Source organism: Capra hircus, chromosome 4 (genome assembly GCF_001704415.2).
Source record: "Capra hircus breed San Clemente chromosome 4, ASM170441v1, whole genome shotgun sequence".
Taxonomy (NCBI): Eukaryota; Metazoa; Chordata; class Mammalia; order Artiodactyla; family Bovidae; genus Capra; species Capra hircus.
In genome coordinates, this window is record NC_030811.1 from 93,912,707 (window position 1) to 93,926,516 (window position 13,810).

General features: G+C 42.6%; 1 protein-coding gene across 1 annotated transcript in view; it reads right to left on the minus strand.

Moving 5' to 3' along the window:
- The window catches only part of HDAC9 (histone deacetylase 9), a 1,067,937-nt gene extending 1,059,735 nt beyond the window's left edge, over positions 1 to 8,202 (minus strand). The window contains exon 1 of the mRNA XM_018047346.1: positions 8,090 to 8,202. The gene's annotated coding sequence lies outside the window, so the exon portion shown is untranslated. The remainder of the gene's footprint in view (positions 1 to 8,089) is intronic.

Consider the following 13,810-nt stretch of genomic DNA (forward strand, 5'->3'; position numbering starts at 1 on the left):
TCACAAAGAGCTGGACACAACTGAGTGACTTTCACACATTATATTTCAGAAGTACAAAGATGCTGTTCTGATTAATAAAAGGCCAATTTTGTAAAGACTTTACTCATAAGGTAGCCTTTTTTATTATGGATTTTCTTAATCAAATCAATACTAAAATTCAACTTGTAAGCCTGTGTGAACCATTGTCATAGTCCTAAATTACTGCAGGACTCAGAGGAGAACGAGATCACCGTGACTGCCCAAATCAAAAGGAAGCATCACAAAAGAAGGACATAAGTTGGGCCCAGAGAAAAAGGAAAGCGAAAAGGGGCAGTTTCTTAAGTAAAACCACAGAGGAGGAAAAGTGTGAGTTAAGTAAGAGATGGATATGGTAGTTCTGGGAGTAGTAGGTTCAAAAAACACACTGCAAATGCTTGGCTAACAGAAATCTCTACTACAGAGTACTCTTGACTACAAGGGGCAGAAATTCAATTTATTAGTCATATAACATAATCCCAGAAAAATCAGTGATAAAACAGCCTTGAGAATGCATGGGTGCAGGAACTGAAAAACTGAAATGCTCTCACTACTTGTTCCCTACCCACCACATGCATGCATACACATACTCACACACTCACACATGCACACATGCACATCTTTTCTTTACAGGTTGATTTACTCTCTCAAGCTGTCTTTCCCATCATCTAAAATCTAAACCACTTGGTAGCTCCAAGCTTAAGCCTTAAATCCTTAAAGGTGTAAGGCAGGGAGTGGCAAGAGTTAAAAATGGAAAGATAATAAAGCTAGGCTAGGTCCAGTCTCTGAGAGAACCTAGGTGTCACACTAAGGAGCTTTGACTTTTAGAGTCAAATCTAGCTTAAGCTCAGTCAGAAATCTAAAACCTGTGTGAAGAAATGTATTTATTTCAAAAATTCCTGAGCTGTAGCTTGCTCTGATGAAGTTACTGTAGTCACCCATAACCAGGCTGAGTGGCTCACAATTTCCCTCTTTGAGAACAGTCCTACTCCAGAAGGGCAGATACCTGAGCCACGATGGTGCCATCCCAATACCCTACCTACCTGCCACAGATAAATGGTTCATAGGTATACACCTTACCTTAATCAGTGCAATTCAGGGATACCCAGTTTTAAATACTTATATTTTGATTCAAATACCCAGGCAAATCTTAAAGGAAATATTCAAATACCCAGGAAATCTTCCTCAATCCATGCTGGGACACAGGGAACAACTTTGTAAAATTAACAGAATACAGATGAGTCCCACACTGAGCTTGTATTTTGCAATAGAGCAGCAAGGGGATCTGGGCCAATGATTCCGATCAATGGAACTGGATCCATTTAAAGAAGAGATTTAAGTACATAAAACAGAAGGGGAAAAAAGTAGAATATCTATGAATAGAATTCAGAGGCACCACAGAGTAGAAAGGGGAACTGAGTAACAGAAGAACAAAGGAGGAAAGTCTCAATAGACTTTTCAAGTAGATCAAAACAGTGGCATCTACTGAAAAAGCTATAGAAAGAACCTTATGACCAAAAAGGCAATGAGAATTCATAGTTTCCTGATTGAATTTAACAGGAGAAATCTACATATAGGAGAGAAAGGAGACACAGAGTTTTTGATTTCTGCCAAAACGATAAGTAGAAATAAAAATACAGAGACTCCACTCCACATTCTTACTTTTTTTTTCAAATTCTTACTTTTTGTATGGAAGGGATAAGGATCATCTATACTTCCTGCTGGGGAAATAAACGAATGCAGATGCAGCACACTCTCTCACTCTCTAACCCTCGTCTTCCAGTACCCAGCTCTCTCAAGATGAATGAAGGAATCCAAGAGCAACTGTAGTGCTGACATTCATTTCAATGGGAAAAAAAAACCTCAAGCTTTTGCCCTGGAAACTTCGCTTACTACATGTAAGTATGGGATGTGTATTACAAGACTATGGGTTTTCAAATCAGACCTACATTCAAACCCTGGTTCCACTCCTATCTAAATGACTATTAGCATTTCACCTTTCAAAGCCTCCATTTATCTGGAGAGAGAGGAAGGAAGAAAGAGGAGGTGGAACTAGGGAAACTTGAACTCAGTTGCTAGAGATGAGAGGAAGATTAGATAAAATCATTCCTGCAAAGAGTTTGGACATTAGTTATGCTCAACTGACCCCCATTCCCATAAACAATGCCCCATAGTCACTGGGCCACAAATGTACAGTGGACGTAAGAGGGTCTCTAGCCTCTAAGATAAAAGGAGACCACTCTGTGGGACTCCAAATCACAGGGTTGGTTCCCTATAAGGATTGGTGGAACCAGTCCCTTAAAAATCTTTCCCACGTGGAATACATTGGAGACTAATTAATTCCTAGACTAACATTCACACCAGTGATTCAGACTCCTTGCTTATAACCACTCCTAAATGAGGCCTCACCACCACCATTCTCCTAAATCCCAAAAGAGTTTTCTTTCTAAAGAGTTGCATAGCTCTAGCTACTCTACAATTCAATTCCATCTCCAGATGGTCATCATGCCTACCTTGGTTAAAAACTTCATCATTTCCTTAAGCAGTCATTTGCTCATAATATTTCTCCTTCCTTCTGTAGCAGTGAATACATCATTCTTTCTGGCCATAAACAACTGAACGCCACTATTGTATGTGGCGTATTCTCTCTTAAGAAAGAGTCCACCTTCCCCTCTAGAAGTTGGTGTGCCAACAGTGACGGAATCAGTTCTTCAGAGTGATTCTGAGCACCTTTCTGACTAAGTGGCTTCTAAGCCAGGTCTGCTGTCTAGCCCAGAGATTCTGTGAACTAGTCAATGCGGTGGAGATATGCCAAGGTAACCTCCAATGAATCATATCTTTGTATAGTTCCCTCCTCTTAAGTTTGGGTAGAACACGTGACTTGCTTCTAATAAATAAAAGGTGGCAAAAGTGATGGATGTCACTCTTGATTAGATTGTTATATGAAAAGGTGATGTCACGTTATTCATATATGTTATAGCATATGGGAGCAAAAGACTCTTTCTAATAGGCTTTGAATAGCAGATGCCATGCTGTAAGAGGGTCACTCATGCCTGTGAGAGGGTCACGTGGCAAAGAATAGCAGGCAAGTTCTAGGAGCTGTAAGTGGTCTCTGATAGCCAACAAGAAAATGGCGACCTCAGTCCTACAATCACAAGGATATGAATTTTACCAACAACGTAAGAAAGCTTGGAAGCAGGTCTTTCCCCAGTGAATCTCTGATAACACAGCAGCACTGATGAACACCTGGTGAGATCCCTGAACAGAGGATTCAGTTGAGCCATGTGTGAACTCCTGAGCAATGAAACTGAGATTGTAAGTATGTGTTTTTTAAGCTGCTAAATTTATAGTAACGTGTTACAAAGCAACAGAAAACAAACTGAGTCAATAATGTCTACTAAGTTTATGTAATACCTAAAGTAACTAAAGTTAATTTCGATGATTTGCTACCAAATATCTTCAGTGATAATTGAGTGATTCGAATCTTATTCTTCTTCTAGTGGCCAATTCAAATTCCACTCATCACTATTCCATTCAAACTAGGTTAGTCTACACCCATCTTCTTACCACAGATTCTGTAGAAATGTGAAGAACATATCATTTCCAGTAACCTCAACTTTTCTCAATCTCACCAGCAGCCTATACTCTCTCAGGTACAGCAAAGAACATAAAGAATGGGAGTTTTCTTCTTTGGGTGTTCTAAACAGAATTAATTATAGTAAACAGCAAGTCACCCTTGAATAGTCACTTCTTTTTCAATATCTCACATTTAAAAATGATTTTAATGAGCTCTCATAAAACATACATTTGGGGGAAAGAGCAGTTTTATGTATACACACACACACACACACACACACACACATTAACCTAATACAGTATAGAGCTCCTGGTACCATCTGCTTATTCAAAAATACTGGAAGTACTTTCATCAAATACATGAGAGCTTGTGTAAGATTCCATATGATCGATACTATTGTCTATGAAATTGCAAAGATTTCTTCTGCATCCTGGATAATGTATTATACTTTTAAATCTAATAATTTGATATAAAAAGTCTATCATCTTGCCTCTTACAAATCATGTGGGCAATTACTCCCAATAATTCTGGTGAAATTTGAAGGAGAGGTTATCTGGGAGCATAAAGAAAAAGTCATAAAAGTTTTAATACCTTCCATAGAGAAGAACAAATTGCTATCCTTTTTCTTTTTGTTAAAGTCTGATTTATCAAGGAAAGAGATCTATACAGAAAGAAATGACTAGATAACTGCATAAACTCTCTATTTAAAGAAGCAGAGCTGATATAAGAAAGCAGATATCCTAACACCCCAAACAACATGTACCTTAATTGATACTAGCTGCTTATATAGTGGACTTCCATTACTGTTCTCTGTCAATACGCTCTTCAAAAATCACATTCTGAGTTCTCTCACCAGTGAGCCTGATGATCCTCAAGCTTAACAACTATGCTGATAAACTTCAAAGCAGCTCTGACCAGTAAAAGGGCAGCATGCAGTTGAAAAGGGGGCAAAGGGATGTGTGGGATATGGACTGACTGCAAGAATGGATACCCCTCAGAGGTGGGTATAACTGATTTAAAACCAGTTACAAGAGTCCTGGTTCTCCCCAACCAGCAGGCAAGCTAGGACTATATTGACTGGCATAAAGTCTACCTGCACGTCTACCAAGTTCAGCATTTTAAACATCTAGGAAAGTGTGGGGCTTCCCTGGCAGTCCAGTGGTTAAGACTCCACACTTCCACTTCAGGGGGCACAGGTTTGGAAGGCATACTGAACTTTGGAAGTTCAGTATGCCCTGAGGTGGAGCCAAAAAAAAGGCAGGTTTATGTAAACATCTAGGAAAGTTTAAGTTATGGAAATGTCATAGCATAGCCATGGGAGCAGCTTGCCATTGTGAACAGGATACAGGAAATATAGATGTTATCCACAGCTTCACACTGATTCACTGGTGTGTGACCTTGGGTCTATCAGTGTACCTGCTGCCTTCTTCTGAAAATGAGAACGATGTATCTTCCTACCTATCTCTCAAATGTTTTGAAGAATCACCAGAAAAGGTAACAGTTATACCCCAAGCTAGGAAACAACAGTATGTGGATATGCACAATAAAAATTATGATGTCTTTGTTGAAAGGAAAGGGTTTCAAACAATAAAAGCTCCCACTAACTTAAATACTCATATAAATTACATTTTTAAAACATTCTATGGAAGCAAAAATAAAAAGCCATATTTGGATGTAATAACAAAAAATGTCCATGACTACAATATTTCACTAATGAGAAGGTACAGATGCTACATACAGAAGGATTTTATGATGTCCATATGCTTCTCAAATGACTCTCCTTGTTAGCTACTTCTCTGTATCGCTATTTAAGAATAACCTACACCTTCCCCACTGAGCAAGTGTAAATTACAATATAATATGTTGTAATATTTAAACAAATTCAAAATAGAAGTAATGCTAATAAAAAGAAATAAAAACTTTGCAACCCTAAAACAACCTTCAACATAGAGATTAATATAAATGTGAACTATGTGTATCATTTAAACTAGTTAATTAAAAAGGTTATCTGGTCAGTTACCTTCATGATTTAAAACTCCTTAAAACCCAAACATTATCCAAATACATGCCAAATATACACAATAAGTATTTACAGATAGTGCCAGTAATTTCATAAAGCAACTCTGTCTACTATAATAACGAGCATAATAATTAGCATAAAACAATTGCAACAGTCTGCGACAATTTATAAAATAACCTTTTTAATTTTGGAAGAGCCTTTCTTATTTTTATAGAAGACAGCAGTTAAATATGCCACTCTCCAGCCAGAGTTATTTGGTCTGATTTTTCCAATAAAGACCAGACCAATAGGCTGAATCAACTGCAGAAGGAGAGAAACAGGAAAACTGAAGGAAAAAAAGAAAAGCAAAAAGCCCACCTCCCTCCTAACCTTAAACTGGTACTTAGCTTAAAACTCTAAACTTCCTTCTGCACAACAATGTATGCATCTAACGGTGTCCAATCTGTAGCAGGGATGACTGACTCAGGAAGAGAAAGGGGAAAGCATCTCTCCCTCTAGCTGGCAGGCTGATATCAAAAGTCAGATTCAGGATTCCTACTCTATATACACGTGTTTGAGACTGAAACACATATGAAAACATCCACTTTTCCCTACACAGAAAATAACATATCCCAAGAAAATGACTCTCTTCTTGAGATTTGCCTCATTCAAACAAAATGGATGAAAATAAATTACAAGAAAGCTTTACAACTGACAAAATTATTGTCCTTTTGAAAATATAATATTCTTATTAAACATTTTAAATACAAATGCCTTCCAAAAAAAAAAAAAAATGCTTTCCAGAAGGCATGTCAGTGATTTGATGTTTGAGTAATTAAATTGATCCAAACTGGAACAGTGGTTTAAAAGGAAAAGAAGGACTAATTATCTGTGGTAAAAAGCAAATATCACAATAATTTTCATAATAAACATCCAAAGTACCAAAGAGTAGTTCAAAAGATATCCCTTCCAAACATGATAATTTTAATTGTCCTCATTTACCAACTGCAACTTATTCTGTGCTGTTATTAATTACGGGATTTAAAAGATTTCTAGAACGTCAGAAAATAACATCCAGACCTTTTCAGATGTCTAAGGATTTTCTTTCCAAATAATTTTTCTTTAATATAGATTCTCTATGTACTTATTCCCTTTTCCTAGATGTCAACAACTGCCAGATTTGAAAACATAATTATACTCCAAATACCTGTAATTCCTAAATCTTACCTTTATGATAAATCTCAGCACTTCAAGAATATGTGTTGAATAAGCATTGTTATGCCACTTGGGGAGAAAAAATAAATTAACTCTTCATTTTCTTTTCCAGTTAAACTTGTAAAGCCCTTCTTACCTCACTCCCACATTTTACATATACCCATGCATTACTACACACAACACAGACATACAATGAGATCTGTGTAGATATTTCATTTCTCACAGATTTCAAAATGTTACAGTTACTTAATCTAAAAGTTCCTTTCAAGAGATTATACACACCTCCCCGGCAGGGGAAACAAACACGAAGGATCTTCCGGAAATGGGAGACTCTGCGGAATCTGCAGTTCCACAGCCCAGGAACCGCGACCTCTGCTCCCGCAGCCCCTCTCCTCTCCCCCGTCCCGCTCCGGTCCCCGCGCTCAGGCCTCTGACCCCGGACCGCTCACTGCAGATCAGGGGGCAACCTCCCAAGCCAGACCACCGCCGCCCGCTCGGCACTCGGGGAACGCCCCCGTCCCTCCTCGGTTCCCTCAGGTCCCCGCTGTGACACTCTCAGGTGGCGTTTAATTAACCAGTTTACCTCAGGAAGTTTACGATTCATCACTCTCCTTCCACTAGCCAAGCAACAGCTTTATCTCCCATGCCCCAGGCTCCAGAACTTTTCTTAAACACAGAATTCAGACGTATGGACTTGGAACTGAGGTCCCCCATGAAACGTCAAAGGTACCCCCACTAAGTGTTGCTTCCCTCAAGCAACACGTTGGCAGTACAAACTTTTCATTCATAACTCGACTCCAGCATCCACTGGGGGGTGTGTGTCGGGGTGGGGGTGGGGGGCATGAACCTTTGCCTCAGTCTAGCAAATGTCAAGGTCTGCACCAAAAAGATCACCTGGCCCCGAACTTGTGACAAAGGCGCCCTTAAACTCACCAACCTCCGGGCTGCGAGATGCCAGGCAAGCTGTGTCGGGGTCCCGACTGGGATTCTGTTAACCTGGGGAGCCCCAGCCAGGAATCCAGCGGAGCATCCGGAGGACGCTCGGCCCCTGTTCCCAGGGCTTTCCCCGGGCACCAGCCGGCGACCAGGCTGTGGTGCCACTCACCTCCGCCCGCTCCCGCCAGGGCTATCGCGCCCTCCTTCGCCCCGCTCCGACGACCCCCTAACTTCTCCCTCTTCGCCCCACAGCCATCGTTAGCAGAGAAGAGAATGGCGAGGCAGAAGCAAAGGGGTGACTGAAAGTTGACTCAGGGACCGCCGCTGCTCCGCCAGCAGGGACTTACCGGCCGCGACAGGCGCCTGAGGAGGAGACGGCGGCGAGGGCGGCGGGCGCGGCGGGGCGGGCTGGGTGCGCGCTACGCGATGTGCGGGATGCGCCGCCGCGGCCGCCGCGGCCACCGCGGCGCGGGGTTGGGGGGTGGTTTGGGAGGGCGGCCGCGCGGCTGCGAGCTGTGAGCAGAGCCGGTGGCGGCGCGCGGAGGATCGGCTAAAAATAGCAACTCTCTGGGAGGGGGTTGGGGGGCGGAGGTGGGAGGGAGACTGGGAGGCCGGGCCGGGAGCCCCGGCGCGGCGGAGGCTGGGCGGAGCCGGGTGGGAAGGGAGGCTGGACCCGCGGCAGCAGCGCGGACCCAAGCACTGGAGAGCCGGGAGGCCCGGGCGCGGGGCAGCGCGGGGTGCGGGGACACCTGGCGGCGCGGCCGAGACGCCGGGAAGGATGCGGAAGGGACTGGGGGAACCCAGGGAGCCGCCTGGAGTCGAGCGGCGGGGAACTCCGGGCCGGACCGGCGATTGTTTCCCGGGGAAGAACGGGGCGCCTGAGACGACTCGGGATTTCTGAAGCGAAACACGCCCACGCGCGACGCAAGGTGCTGGCCGGGCGGCCGGGGCTCTCGCTCCTCGTGCCGGGCCCCTGGGCTGCCCGCGGCCGGGCCGAGGACGGTGAGCCGAAGGCGCCAGCCTCTCAGGTGCGCGCAGCGCCGTGTCGGAGGCTCCACAGCTCCCAGACTTCTTTTTGAGAGAGGAGAGCGCTGTGGGGCGGTACCTGGAGCGTCCCTAGAGATGCTTGGAGTTTAAAGGATCATTCAAGGGAATTTTCCATTTGGGGTTTTAATGACCAAATGGGAAACGTGAGGAAATATGGTGACTGCTACTGGGAACATAAATTAGGTTTGTGGCGTCTACCCTGTCCGCTCTGAAACCAACCTAAGAGAAGGGACGTAGAGTTAGTAGGTCCGAGAACTGTAGAGGTGATCCTCTTCAGCGGTTAGTAAGTTCATTTTGTGGACTTTTTTTTTTTTTTTAACTTCTATAACCTATTCCATATTATAGTATCACTAATACTTACAGAATCCTTTAAAACGTAGAACGCTTAAAAGGTTTTTTAAAATGTAATCCTAAACATACTTCTCATAAATTAATATGTGATCATTTGAAAAGGATAATGTTTATGGTGTAAGCTATTAATAATCTGACCCTAACACAAATTAAAGCTAGTGTTTTTACATATACATATATGGTTTCTTCTATGGCATCTCAAACACGGACTCAAATCCATGAGCTGACTCCTGATTAGGATGTAAAGAACAAGAGAGACATAACCAAGTGCCCTAATTCTCAGAAGGAAAACTGGTTTCAGAAGAGTGATGTGATTTGACCAGGGTCTCTGAGTTAGTGCCAGGGTTCAGTTTAATCCCTAGGATTAAAGCTAAACTACCAGTTTTGTATGGAGAAGGAAATGGCAACCCACTCCAGTACTCTTGCCTGGAAAATCCCATGGACAGAGAAGCCTGGTAGGCTACAGTCCGTGGTGTCTCAAAGAGTCGGACAGGACTGAACGACTTCACTTTCGCTTTCGCCAATGCTCTATGTAAGACTAGTACAATTTTGAGAAAGTTCATGGTATGGTGCCTGTAATTTGATTTAAAATAGCTCAGCATTCATAGAAGAATGAAGGTGTTCTGTGGTTAGATTTAACCCTCACTTTGCACTAATTGAGAATTCACGTTCCAAGCCTGGTCAGTTCAGTTCCAGTTCAGTTCTGTGGCTCAGTCATGTCTGACTCTTTGCGACCCCATGGACTACAGCACGCCAGGCTTCCCTGTCTTTCAGGAACTCCTGGAGCTTGCTCAAACTCATGTCCAAAGAGTCAGTGATGCCATCCAACCATCTCATCGTCTGTCGTCTCCTCCTCCTGCCTTCAATCTTTCCCAGCATCAGGGTCTTTTCCAATGAGTCAGTTCTTCCCATCAGGTAACCACTACCTTTAAATAAAATGTCACATTCCTAAAGGGCCTTTGGTGCTAGAGCTTCATCTAGCTTAAGTTTCTGTCTACATTAGGAAATGAATCGATTAGGAAGATGAATCTTGTAATGGGTTTTCAGTGGTGAAATCTGTTGTGCTGACAAAAATAAACTCCTCATTCCTGCATGAATTCAGTTCAGTTCAGTTCAGTTCAGTTCAGTCACTTAGTCGTGTCCGACTCTTTGCGACCCCATGAATCACAGCACGCCAGGCCTCCCTGTCCATCAACAACTCCTGGAGTTCACTCAGACTCACGTCCATCGAGTAAGTGATGCCATCCAGCCATCTCATCCTCTGTCATCCCCTTCTCCTCCTGCCCCTAATCCCTCCCAGCATCAGTCTTTTCAATGAGTCAACTCTTCACAAGAGGTGGCCAAAGTACTGGAGTTTCAGCGTTAGCATCATTCTTTCCAAAGAAATCCCAGAGCTGATCTTTAGAATGGACTGGTTGAATCTCCTTGCAGTCCAAGGGACTCTCAAGAGTCTTCTCCAACACTACAGTTCAAAAGCATCGATTCTTTGGCGCTCAGCCTTCTTCGCAGTCCAACTCTCACATCCATACATGACCACTGGAAAAACCATAGCCTTGACTAGACAGAACTTAGTCAGCAAAGTAATGTCTCTGCTTCTGAATATGCTGTCTAGGTTGGTCATAACTTTCCTTCCAAGGAGTAAGCGTCTTTTAATTTCATGGCTGCAATCACCATCTGCAGTGATTCAGGTATAAACTAGTGACTTTCTACCCTTTACTTTCTAAAATGGAGCTCCTTCTGAAATGGTCATGTGTCCAACCTTTTTTTAAAAAAATATTTTTTGTTTGCCTACTGACTCAAAAGGAAACAATTTTCCCTCTATGTCTCAAGAAAAACTTTTACCCATGGGAAGTCATTTTTGAAGTACCAAAAACACCTTTTCTGGAGCACAGAAGAAGACATATTGCTGGGATTTCACTAGATATTTATGTAATAAAGGTGTGTCTGGCTAAACTGAACTTCTTTTTACCTTTTAGGGAAATGGTACAGGCCTTGTTATTCTTTACTTATCTCTAACTTTTTATGTCTACCTCATCTGGAGCTGAATTCTTTGTCATTCTCTTAGATATTTAAATGCCACCTTTAGTAAGGTACTTGCTAGGTGCCACTGGAGATTCAGATATTCAAAAGATATGGTTTAATAGAAAAGTTTTTTTTTTAAGTCCTGATGGCATTCCCACAGGTCTCTGTTCCAACCTAAATTATAGCATTTATGACACTTTTTTTTTTTCTGGTATTACTCTCTCCTCAACTGAGCAGGGGTCACACAAGTTCAGTTCAGTTCAGTTGCTCAGTCGTGTCCGACTCTTTGCGACCACATGAATTGCAGCATGCCAGGCCTCCCTGTCCATCACCAACTCCTGGAGTTCACTCAAACTCACATCCATCGAGTCAGTGATGCCATCCAGCCATCTCATCCTCTGTCGTCCCCTTCTCCTCCTGCCCTCAATCTCTCCCAGCATCAAAGTCTTTTCCAATGAGTCAACTCCTCACATCAGGTGGCCAAAGTACTGGAGTTTCAGCTTTAGCATCATTCCTTCCAAAAAACACCCAGGACTGATCTCCTTTAGAATGGACTGGTTGGATCTCCTTGCAGTCCAAGGGACTCTCAAGAGTCTTCTCCAACACCACACTTCAAAAGCATCAGTTCTTTGGCGCTCAGCTTTCTTCACAGTCCAACTCGCACATTCATACATAACTATTGGAAAAACCATAGCCTTGACTAAACGGACCTTTGTTTTCCAAGTAATGTCTCTGCTTTTAGAATATGCTATCTAGGTTGGTCATAACTTTTCTTCCAAGGAGTAAGCGTCTTTTAATTTCATGGATGCAGTCACCATCTGCAGTGATTTTAGAGCCCCTCCCCAAAAAAGTCTGCCACTGTTTCCACTGTTTCCTCATCTATTTCCCATGAAGTGATGGGACCAGATGCCATGATCTTCGTTTTCTGAATGTTGAGCTTTAAGCCAACTTTTTCACTCTCCTCTTCACTTTCATCAAGAGGCTTTTTAGCTCCTCTTCACTTTCTGCCATAAGGGTGGTGTCATCTGCATATCTGAGGTTATTGATATTTCTCCCGGCAATCTTGATTCCAGCTTGTGCTTCTTCCAGTCCAGCGTTTCTCATGATGTAATCTGCATATAAATTAAATAAGCAGGGTGACAATATACAGCCTTGACACACTCCTTTTCCTATTTGGAACCAGTCTGTTGTTCCATGTCCAGTTCCAACTGTTGCTTCCTGACCTGCATACAGATTTCTCAAGAGGCAGGTCAGGTGGTCTGGTATTCCCATCTCTTTCAGAATTTTCCACAGTTTATTGTGATCCACACAGTCAAAGGCTTTGGCATGTCAATAAAGCAGAAATAGATGTTTTTCTGGAACTCTCTTGCTTTTCGATGATCCAGCAGATGTTGGCAATTTGATCTCTGGTTCCTCTGCCTTTTCTAAAACCAGCTTGAACATCTGGAAGTTCACGGTTCACGTATTGCTAAAGCCTGGCTTGGAGAATTTTGAGCATTACTACTGTGTGAGCTGAGTGCAATTATGCGCTAGTTGGAGCATTCTTTGGCATTGCCTTTCTTTGGGATTAGAATGAAAACAGACCTTTTCCAGTCCTGTGGCCACTGCTGAGTTTTCCCAATTTGCTGGTATATTGAGTGTAGCACTTTCACAGCATCATCTTCAGGATTTGAAATAGCTCAACTGGAATTCCATCACCTCCACTAGCTTTGTTCATAGTGATGCTTTCTAAGGCCTACTTGACTTCACATTCCAAGATGTCTGGCTCTAGGTTAGTGAGTGATCACACCATCGTGATTAGCTTGGTCGTGAATATCTCTTTTGTACGGTTTTCTGTGTATTCTTGCCACCTCTTCTTAATGTCTTCTGCTTCTGTTAGGTCCATACCATTTCTGTCCTTGATCGAGCCCATCTTTGCATGAAATGTTCCCTTGGTATCTCTAAGTTTCTTGAAGAGATCTCTAGTCTTTCCCATTCTGTTCTTTTCCTCTATTTCTTTGCATTGATTGCTAAGGAAGGCTTCCTTATCTCTTCTTGCTATTCTTTGGAACTCTGCATTCATATGCTTGTATCTTTCCTTTTCTTCTTTGCTTTTCGTCTCTCTTCTTTTCACAGCTATTTGTAAGGCCTCCCCAGATAGCCATTTTGCTTTTTTGCATTTCTTTTCCATGGGGATGGTCTTGATCCCTGTCTCCTGTACAATGTCATGAATCTCCGTCCATAGTTCATCAGGCACTCTATCTATCAGATCTAGTCCCTTAAATCTATTTCTTACTTCCACTGTATAATCATAAGGGATTTGATTTAGCTTATACCTGAATGGTCTAGTGGTTTTCAATCTGAATTTAGCAAGAAGGAGTTCATGATCTGAGCCACAATCAGCTCCCGGTCTTGTTTTTGTTGTCTGTATAGAGCTTCTCCATCTTTGGCTGCAAAGAATATAATCAGTCTGATTTTGGTGTTGACCACCTGGTGATGTCCATGTGTAGAGTCTTCTCTTGTGTTGTTGGAACAGGGTGTTTGCTATGACCAGTGCGTTCTCTTGGCAAAACTCTATTAGTCTTTGCCCTGCTTCATTCCGCATTCCAAGGCCAAGTTTGCCTGTACTCCAGGTGTTTCTTGACTTCCTACTTTTGCATTCCAGTCCC